Source organism: Macaca nemestrina, chromosome 1, assembly GCF_043159975.1.
Source record: "Macaca nemestrina isolate mMacNem1 chromosome 1, mMacNem.hap1, whole genome shotgun sequence".
NCBI classification, from domain to species: Eukaryota; Metazoa; Chordata; class Mammalia; order Primates; family Cercopithecidae; genus Macaca; species Macaca nemestrina.
In genome coordinates, this window is record NC_092125.1 from 151475523 (window position 1) to 151491989 (window position 16467).

At 37.6% G+C, this 16467-nt stretch overlaps 1 long non-coding RNA gene across 3 annotated transcripts in view; it reads right to left on the minus strand.

Annotated features, from left to right (window-relative positions):
- Positions 1–14304, minus strand: part of LOC105482724 (uncharacterized) — a 46619-nt gene extending 32315 nt beyond the window's left edge. Inside the window, exons 1-4 of one of the 3 annotated variants that reach the window (XR_011609179.1) lie at positions 14235–14304; positions 12091–12214; positions 9646–9791; positions 12–450 (exon numbers count right to left, since the gene is read on the minus strand). This is a non-coding gene — a long non-coding RNA (uncharacterized lncRNA). Of the gene's footprint in view, positions 1–11; positions 451–3531; positions 3737–9645; positions 9792–12090; positions 12215–14234 lie in introns of those variants that run through there. The other 2 variants (XR_011609178.1, XR_987810.2) reach the window with 2 other exon arrangements.
- Between the last annotated feature and the right edge of the window lie 2163 nt (positions 14305–16467).

The following is a 16467-nucleotide window of genomic DNA, read 5'->3' on the forward strand; positions in this document are numbered from 1 at the left end:
AAATGTAGAGTATACAGAAACTCTGTAATATCCTCATATTTTTCTGTAAATCGAAAATTGTTTAAAAATATTTAATCTTTACAACCCATGGAGTTTGTCGGCAGTTTCCTTCCATCATAATCCTAGCTCTATCTTACCTAAACCAGCTTGCTTTCCATCATAGATTCATGCTCACACACACACATGCATATATAGATATTATGTTATCACAGTCATTAAGACCATTCACCATATTTCTTATTTTCCTGACTCTTTCAAATTTAGGCATAACCTTATTACTTACTCTGTACAGTGAAATGTGAGGGGAAGTAAAATGCATCCCTTTCAGCTGCAAGATTTAATAGCTAGTGCCAAATTCACCACATTCCCTTCTTCCTGCCACATGGTTGAGATCGAACCTTCCTAGTCTGGGTCTTTGAGTAACTACAATGAGCAGAGCTCTATGCTGTCCTGCATTGGAAGAGAAATAAACTTTGATGTATTTAACCAATGAGAATTAGAGATTGTTTGCTACTACAGTATAACTTGACCCTCCTAGCAGATACATATCTGTACATGTTATCAATGGGTAGCACAGCAAGTCACAAAAAAATCACAGCATAAAGTTAATTCCTTAGGGGATACATTGTGCTTATATTAGGGGACTAAAAGAAGCATATTAGGCAGAACTAGAAAAGGAATAGTGAGAGGTCTTTTACACGATTGGTTTACTGCCAAGTTAGAATTTTTAAACCTTTTTAATAATTATCTTAGATTATAGCTATAGAAAATCGTCTTCAGTTGTGAATAGTCGTCTTTCTGTTGTAGTTGGTACTGGATTTTGTAGGTAGCTTTAGAGTTAAATTCATCATGTCTGGAGATAATTTGGGAGTTTGCTGTCTTCACAACTGACTTTTAACAATGGCTTTCTTTTCATTAATGAGAAAAGACAAGTAAAATGGCTAATATTTTTAAAAGAAAACATATTTTTCACAAAAAGAAAAAATCTTGAAAACACATCAGCAATAAAGCTATGTGAAGACTCATTTTTTATAACACAATTTTAAAAGGAAAAATAATCTTTTATGATCCTTATAAATAGGTTAGTTAGATATTCCTTCCACACTGATGTACATTAAAAAACATAAAAATTGTTGTAGAGAAATAAACTAATGACCCTCTTGAGAATGTATAAAACCACCATAATGCACTTGATAGTGCAGTACTCTGGGGTATCAAGAAAGGACAATTCTTTCATTTCCCTTCTCAGAGCTCCATTTCTGCAGGAAGCATTAGGATTTTAAAACTTCAGAGCCCTGAACCAGACTCTGGTCATGGCCATATGTTTCCACCTTCAATGATGTCTTCTGGCACCAAGTTCCAAAAGCAAAATTTGTTTTATTTAAAATATATTTGCCAAGTTAGAGGCATTCACTAAGCACACAAACATCACTGGGCCTGGGAAGTTCAATCATTGTCATGCAAACCGCACTGTCCTAAAAATAGATAACAGAGTTTGCCATATTACTTACTAAAAGACTATTCTGAACGATTTCTTGTTTAATTAAAATAGCCCCTCCTAAAGACTGAATCAAAAGTTACCATGGCATCTAACTTATTTTCCACAAGAGTATATTTTAAAATGCATATATTATATATCATATAATACATTTTACATACATTATATATTTATTATATATAATGTATAGTTTAAAATATACTCTTGTATTTTAAAACATGTATATATTCAAATATGTAATACTTTATAAGGCTCTATCACCCTGTTCATCTCAACAATCTTCATCATTGAATGAATCTGACCAAGCATTTTGATTGCCTCTATAACAACAGATACATCACATTATATTTACTTGAAATCATGGAATAAACTGAGAAACTATTTGCTTATCACACCTGCCAGTTTTACCATATACTCATGGCTGACATTGGATAGACTGGAGACGGAATAGAAACCTTTTCCAAAGGTAGAAGAAGAAAAACTTCCTTTCAATGGAGCCAAATATTAACAATTGATATCTTAAAATGATATGAGTTTTTAATTACAGCTATATAGAATTATACATAATAAAAATACATTTTAGATAGGATTATAACAATAAGTTAATTTTGTTTTGGTGGCAGGATTGTGGCAATATGGTATTTAAGGCTTTAAAAAAATCACTAAGAAAGTTTTCTAAGGGAGAAGATAAGCTGATCAACAAGAGTAATAGAAGTAAAATGTAGGAAATGTAGGCAGAATATTCAAAAGTTTAAGTATTTATAAATAACATTTCTTTTTCTTAGCACCTTAAACTCTTTAAAATAACCAAATGGTATTTTTTCTCCCCCCACATCCATTTAAGATTGAATGCATAACAACCAGGAATCCCACTGAGCTCATCTCTTCTTTTGAAAACTGCCATGTATACTTTAAATAGTCAGGTTTTTGATGCTATGGTGGGGTTTATAATCTTCAACAACACACTTCTCCTTATTACTTACAGAAAAAATCATTTTCCACAGTGACTCACTGACACTTCTCCCTCTAATCATCATTTCTGCAGCATTTAGGGACAGGATCTGTGATGTCCTCTCTTCAGATGCCAACAGAATGACAAAGCAGCAGCCACATGAGCTGATAGAGTCACAGGAGAGGTGACTGCAGAAAATATGCTGAGGGCAGCCATCACAGGCTGGCACAAGAAGAGGCAGCCATCACAGGCTGGCACAAGAAGACTTCCACGCAGCAGAGAGAGCTACAGCACAAACATGGCATATCAAGAGCACAGGGCCACCCTGAGAAGGAATTATCGATGAGAAAATATCATAGGCTATAGAGTTCCACACCTCTCCTCTGAAATTTTCATAACACAGATCAATACTTGTGTTAGTCTTTGAGATTCATGTAGATCAAGGAAGCAAATATCTTGACCTTCATTGTCTCTTCAACTATTGGTATGATCTGAACCCTGTCATATACACTTTCTTATGTTTAAAAATAATAATAATAAAAGTACCCCAGACAGTTGACTGGGGTTGAGTTTAGAGTTGGTAAAATGTGATATTTTTAAAAGCACTTTAAAATACTCTACACTTTTGAAAACTGATGACTAATTTTATGTGTCAACTTGACTGACCCACTGGATACCCAGATAGTTGATCAAACACTATTCTGGGTGTTTCTGTGAGAGTTTTTTTGGATGAAATTAAGCTTTATATTAGTAGACTGGGTAAAGCAGATTGCCATCCATAATGTGGGTGGGCCTCATCCAATCAGTTGATAGTCTGAATAAAACAAAAAGGCTGAAGTTCCCCCAATTAACAGAGAATTCTTCCTGCCTAATTGCCTTTAAACTGGGACACTGGCTTTTTTTCTTGCCTCTGGGTTCAAACAAAAACATTATCTCTACCTGAGTCTTGAGTCTGCCATTCACCAGACTAGAACTACACCATCAGCTCTCCTGGTTCTCAGGCCTTCAGATTAAGACTGGAACTAAACCATTGGCTCTCCCCGGTCTCCAGCTTGCTGACTTATCCTGCAGACTTTGAGACTTGTCAACTTCTGTAATCATATAAGCCAATTCTTACCTTAAATCTCTTTTTATATATCTCCTATTGGTTTTGTTTCTTTGGAGAACACTAATACAGATGTCTTTGCTTCAAAAAAGGGTCTGGCTCTCCCCATCTCATGGATTTAGTGGGCAGTGTCTGCATGTACAGTGAACAAAATCTTGTTTCACTAAGTTGGCCAATCAATCTAGAAAAACAACCATCAAACGCTTGGTTTTATTGAATGAAGTGGCCAGTTTAAAGGTCAAACAAGTTGTGTTCAGAGATAAGTCCAGAAGATATGTCCTAATTTATAAACTCCTGCAGAGATTATAATATAAATTGGAATAAGTCCTACATTTCTCCATCTGTACTTAGCCAATAATATTCATTTCTGAGCTTCTTATTCTTTTTAATTGTCTATAAATCCAGAGTTACTTAGACAGTACTATTTCTGAGAAAAGTTGATGGCCATCAAGAAGAATTAAACCACTCAAGAATTATCAGAAAGAGTATAGTTGACCCTGGAATAATATGGGTTAGAACTGTTAGGCTGGGCGCAGTGGCTCACACCTATAATCCCAGCACTTTGGAAGCCCAAGGCGGACGGATCACAAGGTCAGGAGATCGAGACCATCCTGGCTAACACGGTGAAACCCCGTCTCTACTAAAAAGACCAAAAAAAAAAAAAATTAGCCAGGCGTGGTGGTGGGCGCCTGTAGTCCCAACTGCTTGGGAGGCTGAGGCAGGAGAATGGCGTGAACCCGGGAGGTGGAGCTTGCAGTGAGCAGAGATCACTGCACTCCAGCCTGGGTGACAGAACGAGACTCCATCTCAAAAAAAAAAAAAAAAAAAAAAGAAAAAGAAAGAAAAGAAAAAGAACTGCACAAGTCCTTTAATACATGATTGTTTAAAATTAAACTTACACAGAGTGTGCCTGTCTCTGTTGCCTCCCCCTCCACCTTCTCCACCTCTTCTTCCTCTGCCATCCATGAAAGAACAAGACCAACTGCCCCTCTCTCTCCTCCTACTCAGTCTACTGAACACGAAGATGACAAGGATGAAGACCTTTATAATGATCCACTCCCACTTAATAAATGGTAAATGAATTTTCTCTTCCTTATAATGTTAATAACAACGTTGTCTTTTCTCTAGCATACTTTATTCTAAGAACATAGTATATAATACATGTAACAGATAAAACATGTGTTATTTGACAGCTTATGTTATTGGTAAGGCTTCCAGTCAATAGCAGCTCTTAGTAGTTAAGTTTTGGGGGATTCAAAAATTATATGTGAACTTTGGACTACACAGGCGTAAGCACCCCTAACCCCCACGTTGTTCAAGCATCACCTGTAATTCTGTTTGGATTAACGTGTTATTCCCAATACTGTTCAACATTATCACTAGTCACAAAGCCTGAACATGACTTCTCATTCTCCTGGACTCTTTAATCAGGATAAAGAAATCCTGAAATGGACTTAATCAACCTTTCAAACCCCAAAAGCAATAATATCCTTCTATATCAAACATCTATACCTGAAAAGTGGGTGTAGGAGGTGAGAGGATTAATCTAAAATATATGTCAGTGGTTTAACTTCAGTATAAAAGTACATTTATCAAAAGTTTCATTTAAGAAGTTCTAATGATTTTTTTGTAAAGGAGCACTGAGGAACAAGAAGCACTTGGAAAAGTCGAATAACTTTTCAGCCCTAATATTTGGAAGCTGAGACAATTTCTAATAGTGGAAGTACACATCAGAAATATTACACCCCGAATAAGGGGATCACAAATGAAAGGCAGCCTTCAGATATCTACAGGTTTCTATACAGTGGATCTGGCAGAATATCAGAGGCAGGAATGATGTGACACATAATCTGTTAGCTGCTCTCGGAAGGATCTTTGTTCAGTGGTTGGATGGATTTCACTGGTTGCTGGCCCTGAGGATGTCAACAGCACCATAGTAACAAAGAATACATAACCCAGCAGAAACAGGAAAGTCTGAGGGAAGTCATGATTTGTCAGTGGTCTAGTCCAAAAGCAAGAAAATCTTGGCTCAACCTAATAAATGTAACTTCAGTTGTAACAATTCTGTGATCCTGTGGTTGTAACCTCATTTGAGGGTATTTCTAAGAGTTTCTGTAACAATTTGAGCAGATTCTTAATGTGGTCATAATTTCTCTGAATTTATGATCTCTTAGAATTTTTCTCTACCCTTGGCCCAGTGATAATCAATTGCAGTAATACTCATTTCATAATTAGCCTCTTTTACTAATTCAGTTCCAAATCCAAACCGGTTCTAAGGCCACCTGTGTAATTTGAAGAGGTAAACATAACTGTCGAAAACTTTACAGCTCCAAGAAAGAAAATTTGGTGATTCTATTGCTCTCATATTTATTTTCTCATTTTAAAATATTAATAAGTGTCTCAATGTATCTTTACTTTCTCAGTGTATGGTCTATTTAATCTATTCTTGGCTGTTTTTACCTTTTAGTTCTGATTTGCCATTGCAAGACTTCAAAGGCTAGTGTTTAATAGAAAAGCAGAAAGGGAATTGGGCCAGAGGAAATTTTTACCATTCAATTTGTTTTCTTTGCCACAAGTATTAGATCAAAATTTTTTAAAGGGTAGGGGGTGGTGGTGAAGGAAATAGATTTGAAAATCAAAGAATAAAATACTAACTGCCATTTATCGACTATGCAAATTACTTAAGCCCTCTGATTCTTAGTTTCCACATCTGAAAAACAGAATGAAATCAACCTAATCTATAATATTAAAGTACAAGCACAAGAATGTTGCATGTAACCCTCAAAATACTGTAGTAAGAGATCACTGCCTCCTGTGTTGTTCCTATTACTCTTCTTGTACTAACAATGTTAATCTCATTTAGTCCCTCTTCTACTGTGGTAAGCCAAATAATGACACCCCCCACTGTCCCACTATGCTATGTTCCATGGTAAAAAGAAACTTGCAGATGGAAAAAAGGTTATGAACTGCACTGGTTTCTACTGCTGGTATAGCAAATCACCACAATCTTAGTGTCTTAAAACAGCACAGCTCATTATCTTGTAGTTCTTGAGGTCCAAAGTCCAAAATGGATCTCCTGGGTGTTAGCAGGGCTGAATTTCTTCCTGGCTGCTCTAGGGTAGATCCATTTTCTTGCTTTCCTCAGATTGTAGAGGCTAACTGCAGTCCTTAGCTCTTGGCTTCCTTTCTTCTTCAAAACTGACAGCGGCTGATGGAGCGTCTCACAGCCCATTACCCTGACACTGACTCTTCTGACTGCCTCTTCCACATTTAAGACCCTTGTGATTAAAGACCCACCTGGATAATCCACGCTACTTTTACCGTTTTAAACACAGCAAATTAACAACCTGATTTCTTCTTCTAACTTAATTCTCCTTTGCTATATAATTTAACATCTTCACAGATTCCAGCCATTAAGAGATGGACATCTTTGAGGAATAATTATTCTGCTTACCACACAGACCTTAAACTATAAAGGTAATCCTGGATTGTCTTGGTGAGTCAAATGGAATCACATGAACCCTGTAAGTGGAAAAGAAAGGTGGAAGGGTCAGAGAGATGTAACAACAAAAGAAGAGGGAGGAGAGTTTCCTACTCAACACGCCATTGCTGGTTTCGAAGATGGAGGAAGGAACTATGAGCCAAGGGATGGATGAAGCATTCAGAAGCTGTAAACAGCCCTCAACTGAGAGACAGAAAGGAAATAAGAACCTCAATCCTAGAGTCACAAGGGACGGAAATCTGCCCATAACCTCAATGAGCCTCCATAAAGGAATACAGCTCTGCCAACACCTTGATTTTAGCTCAATGAGATCTCTGTGTCAAACTTCTAACCCACATCACTGTAGGATAAGAAATATCATTTTAAAACACTAAATTTTTGGTAATTTGTATGGTACCAATAGAAAACTAATACAGCCAATGTCCATTAGTTGCCTAAAATGTTCCATGTAACTGTCTTAGGAACTATGAATAAAACAGTAAACAGGGTGCAAATGGTCTTTTCCCACAACAAGTGTACAGGATACAAGATACACTCCATGGTGACACATATCATGATTATAGATCCCTGTGGCTGTCTTAGTCTAGTCATGAGTTTCTTTGGCTACATGCTGGTCCCTTTAATTTCTGCCTTCTCCCTACTGAGCATGTATTCTTCTATTTAATAAACACATATTAATCACCTAATACAGCAGGTATTCTGCCACATATTGCAGGTTCAAAGAGAGATTACACACAATTCCCAACCTCCTGGGGATCACAGTACAGTGGTACAGATAGAAACATGTTTTGTAAATTACACAAAGTAGTTGCCTTAGTTCAGTCCACTATAACAAAGTACCATGGACTGGGTGGCTTACAAATAACAGAAATATATTTCTCCCTGGAGGCTGGAAGTTAGGGAAGCTGCAAGTCCAAAATCAGTGTACCAACGTACCCCCACAAGAGGTTCTTGTGAAAACCCTCTTCTATGTTGTAAAAGGCTGACTTCTCATTGTATTCTCACATGGCAGAAAGAGAGTGAGAGGGTGCTGGTATATTTCTGGCTATGCCTGTGAGGAGGTATCCAGAAGAGATTAGCATTTGACTCTGTAGACTAAGTAAAGAAGATCTGGCCTCACCAGTGTTAGAGGGCATCATCCAATCTATTGAGATAGAAAAAAGGAAAATTTGTTCTCTTCTTGAACTGAAATATCCACTGTCACCTGTTCTCAGACATTGAAGATCCTGGTTATTGAGCCTTCAGACTCTAGGAATTACACCAGCACCCTCCCACCCCAGGTCTCAGGCTTTCAGACAAAGACTGGAACTGACAACCTTGTGTGCCCTGGTTCTCAGGCCTTGCAACTCAGACTGAATTATACTATGGGCTTTCTAGCTTGCAGACAACCAATGGAACCACTTAGCCTCTGTAACAAATCATGTGAGCTAATTCCCATAATCTACCTCTCTAGGAAATTAGCTCACATGACTGATTACAGAGACGAAGTGGTTCCACTGGTTGTCTGCAAGCTGGAAAGCCCATAGTATAATTCAGTCTGAATTGCAAGGCCTGAGAAAGCCCATAGTATAACTCAGTCGAGAGAGAGAGAGAGAGAGAAAGATATATATGTATATGTATATATGTATATATATACACATATATACACACACATATATATGTTTGGGATGTGTGTGTGTGCGTGTATGTGTGTGTATTATTCTGTTTCTCTGAAGAGCCTTGACTAATACAGGAGGACAAACATTCAGTCCATAATGTTAGTGAAATTAAAAAGCAATTTCAGGAATACAGCTCAAATTGTACCCTAAATTTCATTCATTTGCTTGGCCCAGCAATTAATGTCAATAGATTCCACTGGCCCAGGTTTATACATTTCTTGCCTCTAAGCCCAGACTACACATTACATTGTTCTTATGCTCCAGTATTACAATTATGGTTGTAGGATGACAGAACTAAGGATAATTTTACTTCAACTATTTGAACATTGCAATGGATTAACCAACATTCACATTTTGAAATTCTAACCCTCCATGTGATGGTATGAAGAGGTGGGCCTTTGTAAGAAATTGGGTGGAGTGCTCAGCAATGGAACTTGTGCCCTTATAAAAGGGACCCAGTGAGCTCTCTCGCCTTCTTCCCACTATGTGAGGATACAGTGAAAAGTTGGCAATCTGTATCCAGAAAATGGACCCCATCAGAACTTGACTATGCTGGCACCCTGCTCTTGGACTTCCAGTCTCCAGAACTGTGAGAACCAAATTACTGTTGTTTATAAGCCACCCAATTTATGCTTTGTTATAGCAGCCTGAACTAAGACAAGCACCTTCAATAGTAGCTAGATAGAAAAATGAAGACTGCTTAAATAAATAAGTTTAGATTTTTGTAAATGCAAGACTTAAAGAGAAGGGCAGCTCTTCCTTTTTCCTTCTTGGAATATACACACAAACAGATACCTCCTTGGAAAGGCCTTATAATTTTGAATGTTAAAACTGCTGTATCAGGAAAATAGCAGCTTTATGGTAGAGAAACCCAGCAGACACTACCTTAAGCAAGCCATCATGGTCAACATCACTAATAATAAGACTTACCTACATCATGTACAGCATACTCAGCATTCACATAAGGACACATCACATCTGTGGTATTTCTGCTTAAGATGCATAACCTTAATCCAATGATGAATAAATATCAGCAAGCCAAGTTTGAGAGACTGAGACTAGGAAAGGCTGAGGACCTGTCACAGATTAGAGGAGAATAAGAAGAAAACGCAACTAAATGCAATGTGAATTCCTGGACTGAACCCTGGGACAGAAAAAAAATTAAGGAAAAAACTGCCAATATTTGAATAATCTTGGATTTAAAGAAATCTGAATATACCCGGATTCATTTACTACTATTATAGCAATTTTAACTTTCTGGTTTTGATAATTGTATCATGGTTATGTAACCTGTTAATATTAGGGGGGAGCTGGATGAAGGGCACACAAACTGCCTGTACAGTACATGCAAATTTTCTGTAAGTCTAAAAGTGTTTCAAAAGTTAAAAGTTCAAAATTTAAAAATCATATGAGGAGTTAGATAGTCCCAAGTAGAGTTCAATGCAAAGCAGTTCTTCCTTCTAATGCCATATTCATGTTGGAGTGTCTCAAAATCTCCTCTCTGAAGTGGCCAATTAGGGATGAGTGGGAAGTTCAGAAATGAGACTGGCAAAATGATTTGTTTGAGTGGACTGGAGGAAAGTAGAAACTGACTTGAGACAGGCCTGCTAATTTCACTTAGACCACCTGCCTGGTTCAATACAAGCCAGTGACCTAAACATGATAGGCCATTACCAGCCCTCTGCTGGCATTCTGAAATGACTACATAGGAGTCGAATCTGGGAATGCCGAGATGTGCAAATGGCAAAAGAACAGCAAAGGATTAATGACTTTTCATGAGCATTCTGAGATGCACACATACACAGAAAGTCACCAGGAGCAATGCTGCATAAATTAACAGGAACTATTCACCCAAAATAAAACTTTTTCCCAGTAAGTTGTGACATATAATATGATGCATTTAAAAAAAAAAAAAAAAAAAAAAAAAAAACCTCTCTAAATAGAACCTTTTATCACATTTCCTGAGGCAATAGAATGGAATTTTTTAAAAAATACAACAATTATTTCTTAGTTTGCTCTTTTTCTGTCAAGCATGCAACTGCGTTTTCTTTCTTCTGAAGCAGTTCATATTATGATGAGTGAAAGGAGAGAAGTAAAAGAGCTATGATCATATCAACCACAACTGAACAAATACATTTATTAAAAAGAACTCCCACCAGAAATCTTAGAAGCCTCACAAAGTCTTTTTCACACACTAACTCTATTATAAACTGAAATGTCCCTTTCTTTTATTTTAAATTATTGTCAACATCCACTTGTGCATGTACCAACCAGTGATTTACACTGTGTCAGATGATAATACACTAGTAAATTTGGTATTTTAATGGCCTTAATAGTTGTAATAAAAAAATTAAATCAGATGTAATATACTGAATGTACATTTTTTTGCCACTAATGATAAACTGAATTATAGCAGGCTAAATATTAGAGAGCAAAAATATGTATTTATTTGCAATTGAAAGCACATGTGAAAACCACTCTAAGATAAGCAGAAAAGGCTCTGGAGGTGGCAGAGGAGCAGGCAACATGCTGGTTTTCTCTAACTTGGTCCTCTTTCTCAGTTCTTTCAACTTTGTCCTTTAGGGTGATTCACTCTAAACTTCTTTCTGAAGAGCATCACGCTGTACCCTTCCCCTCCTCTTACCAAACCAAAATCCTAGAACCCAGGCCCGAAATTTTAATACGCATACAAATTCACACAGCTGATGAATATAACACACCATGAGTAAACAGCAGGGAGGGGCTAAATGGAAAACTCATTTGTTAGTTTTCCCACTTGGAGGTGGTTATTCTTTAAATTACTGATATTGGACACTGTAGGAGTGCCCTTTTTGTACACACTGAAGCACTCCAGTGGCCCCAGGAGTCACTAAGACTAGTGGATTTTAATAGTTATATATCTTAAATGGAGAGTTAGAAATTGTTTCTTTTCATTACAATTACAACAAGGAATTAACCCCAAGGGTATCCACTTAATTTCATAATATATAGACTGGAACGCTAATGTGCCTCTTCCACAGTGTAATAAAGAGGCAACTGGCCCTTCTCTCCCCGGGGTGGGTTTTTGTAAAACGTATCACAAAAAAATGTAAAATGAAGAAGATTTGGAGTTAACAAGCTCCATAATGTCACCAGCTCCAGTGCCCAGCATGAGCGGGCCCTCGCAGGCACTGAGCACTGTTTTTTTGTTTTTACAGTAGGAGCTCAGTCCCAGCACTTCTCCTTGAATCGCTTCACTGACACACACACACACACACACACACACACACACACACACACACACAATGGAAAGTGAGAGGAGGAATGATAATTTACAATTAAGAATATAAAGTCGCAAGGACGAAGGAGAGACTTGGAACAGGACTTGCTAATTACCTCCTTTCCGAGATGGGGCCAGCAGTGCTCACTGTCCAACTCCGGTCATGTCAGTTTAACCCATTGCACTCTGCCAGTGACCTTAGCTTCATTTTACGGGAACTCTGTTCCTACTTGCTGGAACCTGAAGCAAAACCAAGGGTTAGAATTTTCCATCTTCAGGCTCCAAGCGTCTGAAGCCACTTCCTGGCAGAGATTTGAAATCGTGGATCCCTGCTGAGTAGTCCTCTCAGTTTAAAGGCATCTTTAGTTTCCAATGCTTTTTCATGATGTTTGACTATGGCTCTCTGAGACAAATGAGAGGAAAGACACTATTTCAGAAATAGAGCTTTAGACAGAGGTGGGATAGGGACAGCAGGAAGCAAATGGCAATTCAATAAAAGCGTAACCCTTAGAGGAGAATGTTTTTTCTCTTATATGATGCATTTCCAACATCAATCATAATGTTTGGCCCACTACAGGCTTCCAGCCAGGTACAACCTGGGACTCAGTTCTTCCTTTCCACTGGAAGTGTCAGCTCTATAGATATCTGCAAGTTTCCCAGTCAACATGCAGAAAACTGATGATCCAAAGAGAAGAAGGAACAGATTACTCAACTCATATGTTCGCATCTATCATGCAGATCACATTTCCAGAGACAGATAAGGTTGTATACAAAAGCCATGAAAAAAACCCTGGCTTCAATGAAAAGCATCCTTTTACAAATCAAAATTCCCAGCTTCCCTTCTGAGATAGAAAGCAGTGACTTAAAGCAGATGTCAAGAGGGCTGTCAGGAGAGCACCAGAGATGGGACGTCTCTAAGGAGAACCAAGGAAGACATTTATCACAAGAGAAAGTTGAAAGTCTTCTTTACTGGCTCAGAAAACAGAAACCATTTCTGGAAATGGTTTCTAGAAGAGTTCAGTATTGTTTGCAAACCCACAAGTAGCAGAAAGTGAGAAGAGGAAGGCATGTTGACCCCAGAAAACAAACACAATGAAGAGTCCACCAGAAAACCAGTGAAGAATTCACCACGATTTAGTAGGTGATTCTCCACTTAGCTAAGTGGCTTAGTCTTTGTAAATGTAAACCATGAACCCTGTGTCGAGCATGGGGGCAGTAATGCATATGCTGGTCAGCGGTCACAAACTTTTCTAGCCTCACATTTCCTCATTCCCCATGTTCATCCTCTTAAAACCACACGTCTCTATAAGCTGTTCCCTAAATGTATAAAACTTTGACTTATTAAAAGTTCATCTCAAAATAACTCCGTGTTTTTTTCCAATGACTTTAATTGTGTTTGTCCTGGGCTCATAAACTTGGGAAGCTTGAAGCGTTTAAATAAACACACAAATGTGGTATCCAAATGTTTTAGTTTCTCTAAACTTGATGCATTCTAATTGACTCTTTCCTTTAAAAATTATAATTAAAAGAAGTAAGCTCACCTATGTATAAGGTTCGCATTTATTTATTTACCTTAAATCTTTTCATGCAGAAAAGTGTTAATGTTCTTTGTTTTGTTTTGTATTAAATATAAATAGAATACAAAGCAGTCCTGTAATTAGAATTACATGGGATATATACCTAACAAGTTTTATTTTCTGAGTTTTCCCCTGACATTTTCCAAATTGAAATCATATTCAACATCAACCTAACCAATAAAAAAAATTAATTTTTATAATGAACCGAGAGAATATCTAAATTTGGCATATCAGTTTTTGTCTCTGTTGAATTATTTTAGGAGACATTTTAGTTAAACTGACTTACAATAGCAAATTTCACATCCTTCAAGCAATATAAGACTATAGCCTTACATTATATTATTATCAGTATTTAGAGCTAAAACTTATTCATTTCAAATCACATTTGGTAAATACCTACTACTGTATATTCCATTTATAACACTATTTACTTTATAAGTCTTCTCAGAGACTGTAGCTTTTAATATCAGATAATATATCATAGTATTTGATATTTTCAATATATATCACAATGTTAATGGTTATTTGCAGCTCAACTAATATTTCTTAAGTAATTTAATGTTTCTTAATGATTGAAAGTATAAGTAGGCTGGGTAGACCTATTCATCATATATTGCCCACCTGAAATGATAGAAGTTGTTTCAAAATGTAATATAAACACACACACATACTCACATACACACCCCAAAAAAATTTGTTCTTTTCTAGATTCCGAAGTTCACGCTGGTAGATGGCCAAGAGAAGAACAAAAATCTTATCTCTAACAGCTGTAATGCTGTGAAAATAAGACACATTTCTCTAAGTCTTTGACTCTGGCCCTACTAGCCTCTTGAAATTTTGCCCAGCATGCCAGTGACCCTGGGAACAGTGGTCCAAAGCCGAATACTTCAGTTTCTCTCATAAAACCATTTTATCTCTCGTTTCCCTTTTTAATCAAAGGAACAAATTTTTTTCGAAGGCTTCAGGGATTTGGGGGGATATGCTAAGTTGAGATACTATTAGACGTGCCTTTGGACATATCAGGCAACCATCTGGATAACAGAGTCTAGGCCTTCAGGCTGGGGAGATAGGTTAGGGAGTCACCAATATAGTGATGGAATTGAAATCTATGAAATTACCTAAGTGGTGAATATAAATGGAGAAGAGTAAGAGTGTGAGCTGAGTCACAGAGAACCTCAACACGTGGAGAAAGGAGAAAATGAGAGGAAGCGATCCAAGGATGGGAGAAGGAGCAGGCAGTGAGGTGGGCACGAATCTCCACAGCATGGTGTCCTTAGTTTAGGTTGAAACAGGTGTTTCAAGGAGGGTGATCCACTCTGTTAACTGCTACTCATCGGTCAGGTTTAGATAAATGAGCAGCACCCTTGTCAACATTGTGGTTATCAGTGACCTTGATAAGAGCTGCTTCAATGAGTTTTGAGGGTTCAAGCATAATTGGAGTGGCTCCCAAACAGACTATAGAGACAGAAAGGAAGTTTTTTGAGGAATTTTTAATAAAGAAGTGGATAATTGAGATTGTAATAGGAAAGGGATGTAGAGTCAGAATATTTTTGAAGATAGAAGAAAAATTACAATTATGCTTAGTTCTCAATAAGAATGGACTATTAGAAAATGAATATTTGATTTTGCAGAAAAGCAAGGAAATAATTGTGTGATTCCCTTGAGTGGGAAAGAGAAGCTGGAATCCAATTGACAAGGGAGGGAGACACATGGGGAGAGGTCATCAATAGCAACAAGGGCCGGGCGCGGTGGCTCAAGCCTGTAATCCCAGCACTTTGGGAGGCCGAGACGGGCGGATCACGAGGTCAGGAGATCAAGACCATCCTGGCTAACACGGTGAAACCCCGTGTCTACTAAAAAATACAAAAAGCTAGCCGGGCGAGGTGGCGGGCGCCTGTAGTCCCAGCTACTCCGGAGGCTGAGGCAGGAGAATGGCATAAATCCGGGAGGTGGAGCTTGCAGTGAGCTGAGATCTGGCCACTGCACTCCAGCACGGGCAACAGAGCAAGACTCCGTCTCAAAAAAAAAAAAAAAAAGCAACAAGGAGGGGGACAGAGTTACTGAGATGGAGAGAAGGGGTGGTGGCAGCAGATGAAAATGTTTCATCTGATGGTTTATATTTTCTTATCATTAGCTCTTAAGCAACTGCCACCACTCAAAAAGCCTTCCTTGGCCACTCAATATAAGTTAAGTAGCTCTCCTTTTCATGGGGTCTCAAGCAACTCTATTTTACTATCTATAAAGCATTTATGGGGTTTTTTTTTTACATTATTGTATAATTTGTTTACTTATATGCAAGTCTTCCAACTAAGAACATAGAACTTACTTCCATTCTTTAATACTCTATTAATTCCCCAAACTAAAAAGCAGGGAATACAAACAGTAAACTTAATATTTAATTGTTGGATAAATAAATTAAGTAAAGCTTCAGAAATAAGCATTTTCTAGAATTCAAATGATTTAAAATGTGCTATTACCAGAATCAAGTATCTTTTCTGTTTATTCATATGGGTAGCAAGGTCTGTAGGTAGTTGTGCCTGTACTACTCACTCTGTTGAAAACATATACTCCTGAGAGTTGTGTACTAGTGAATTAGATCATTCATGGGCATGTTCAGGACACAGGCTCAGAGCATTGAAAAGGAGCACTTATCTACAACACAAACATTCAGCTGGCCTTGCTGAGGCACTGTACATTATATACAAAGGATGATGCAGAAAAGGAAAAAGATCATTCAGAAAGTAAAGCAAAGCTCAGGACTTGAAACCACTAAAGAGAAAAGGGTTATTCTTAAATGTTTGTCTAGCACTTGATATTTACCTTCCATAATTTTTATTAGTATTCCACCAAATCACTTCAGAGGTCAGTTACTATTGCTGCGCTCTACTCATTTTTACAGAACTGTAAACTGAAACT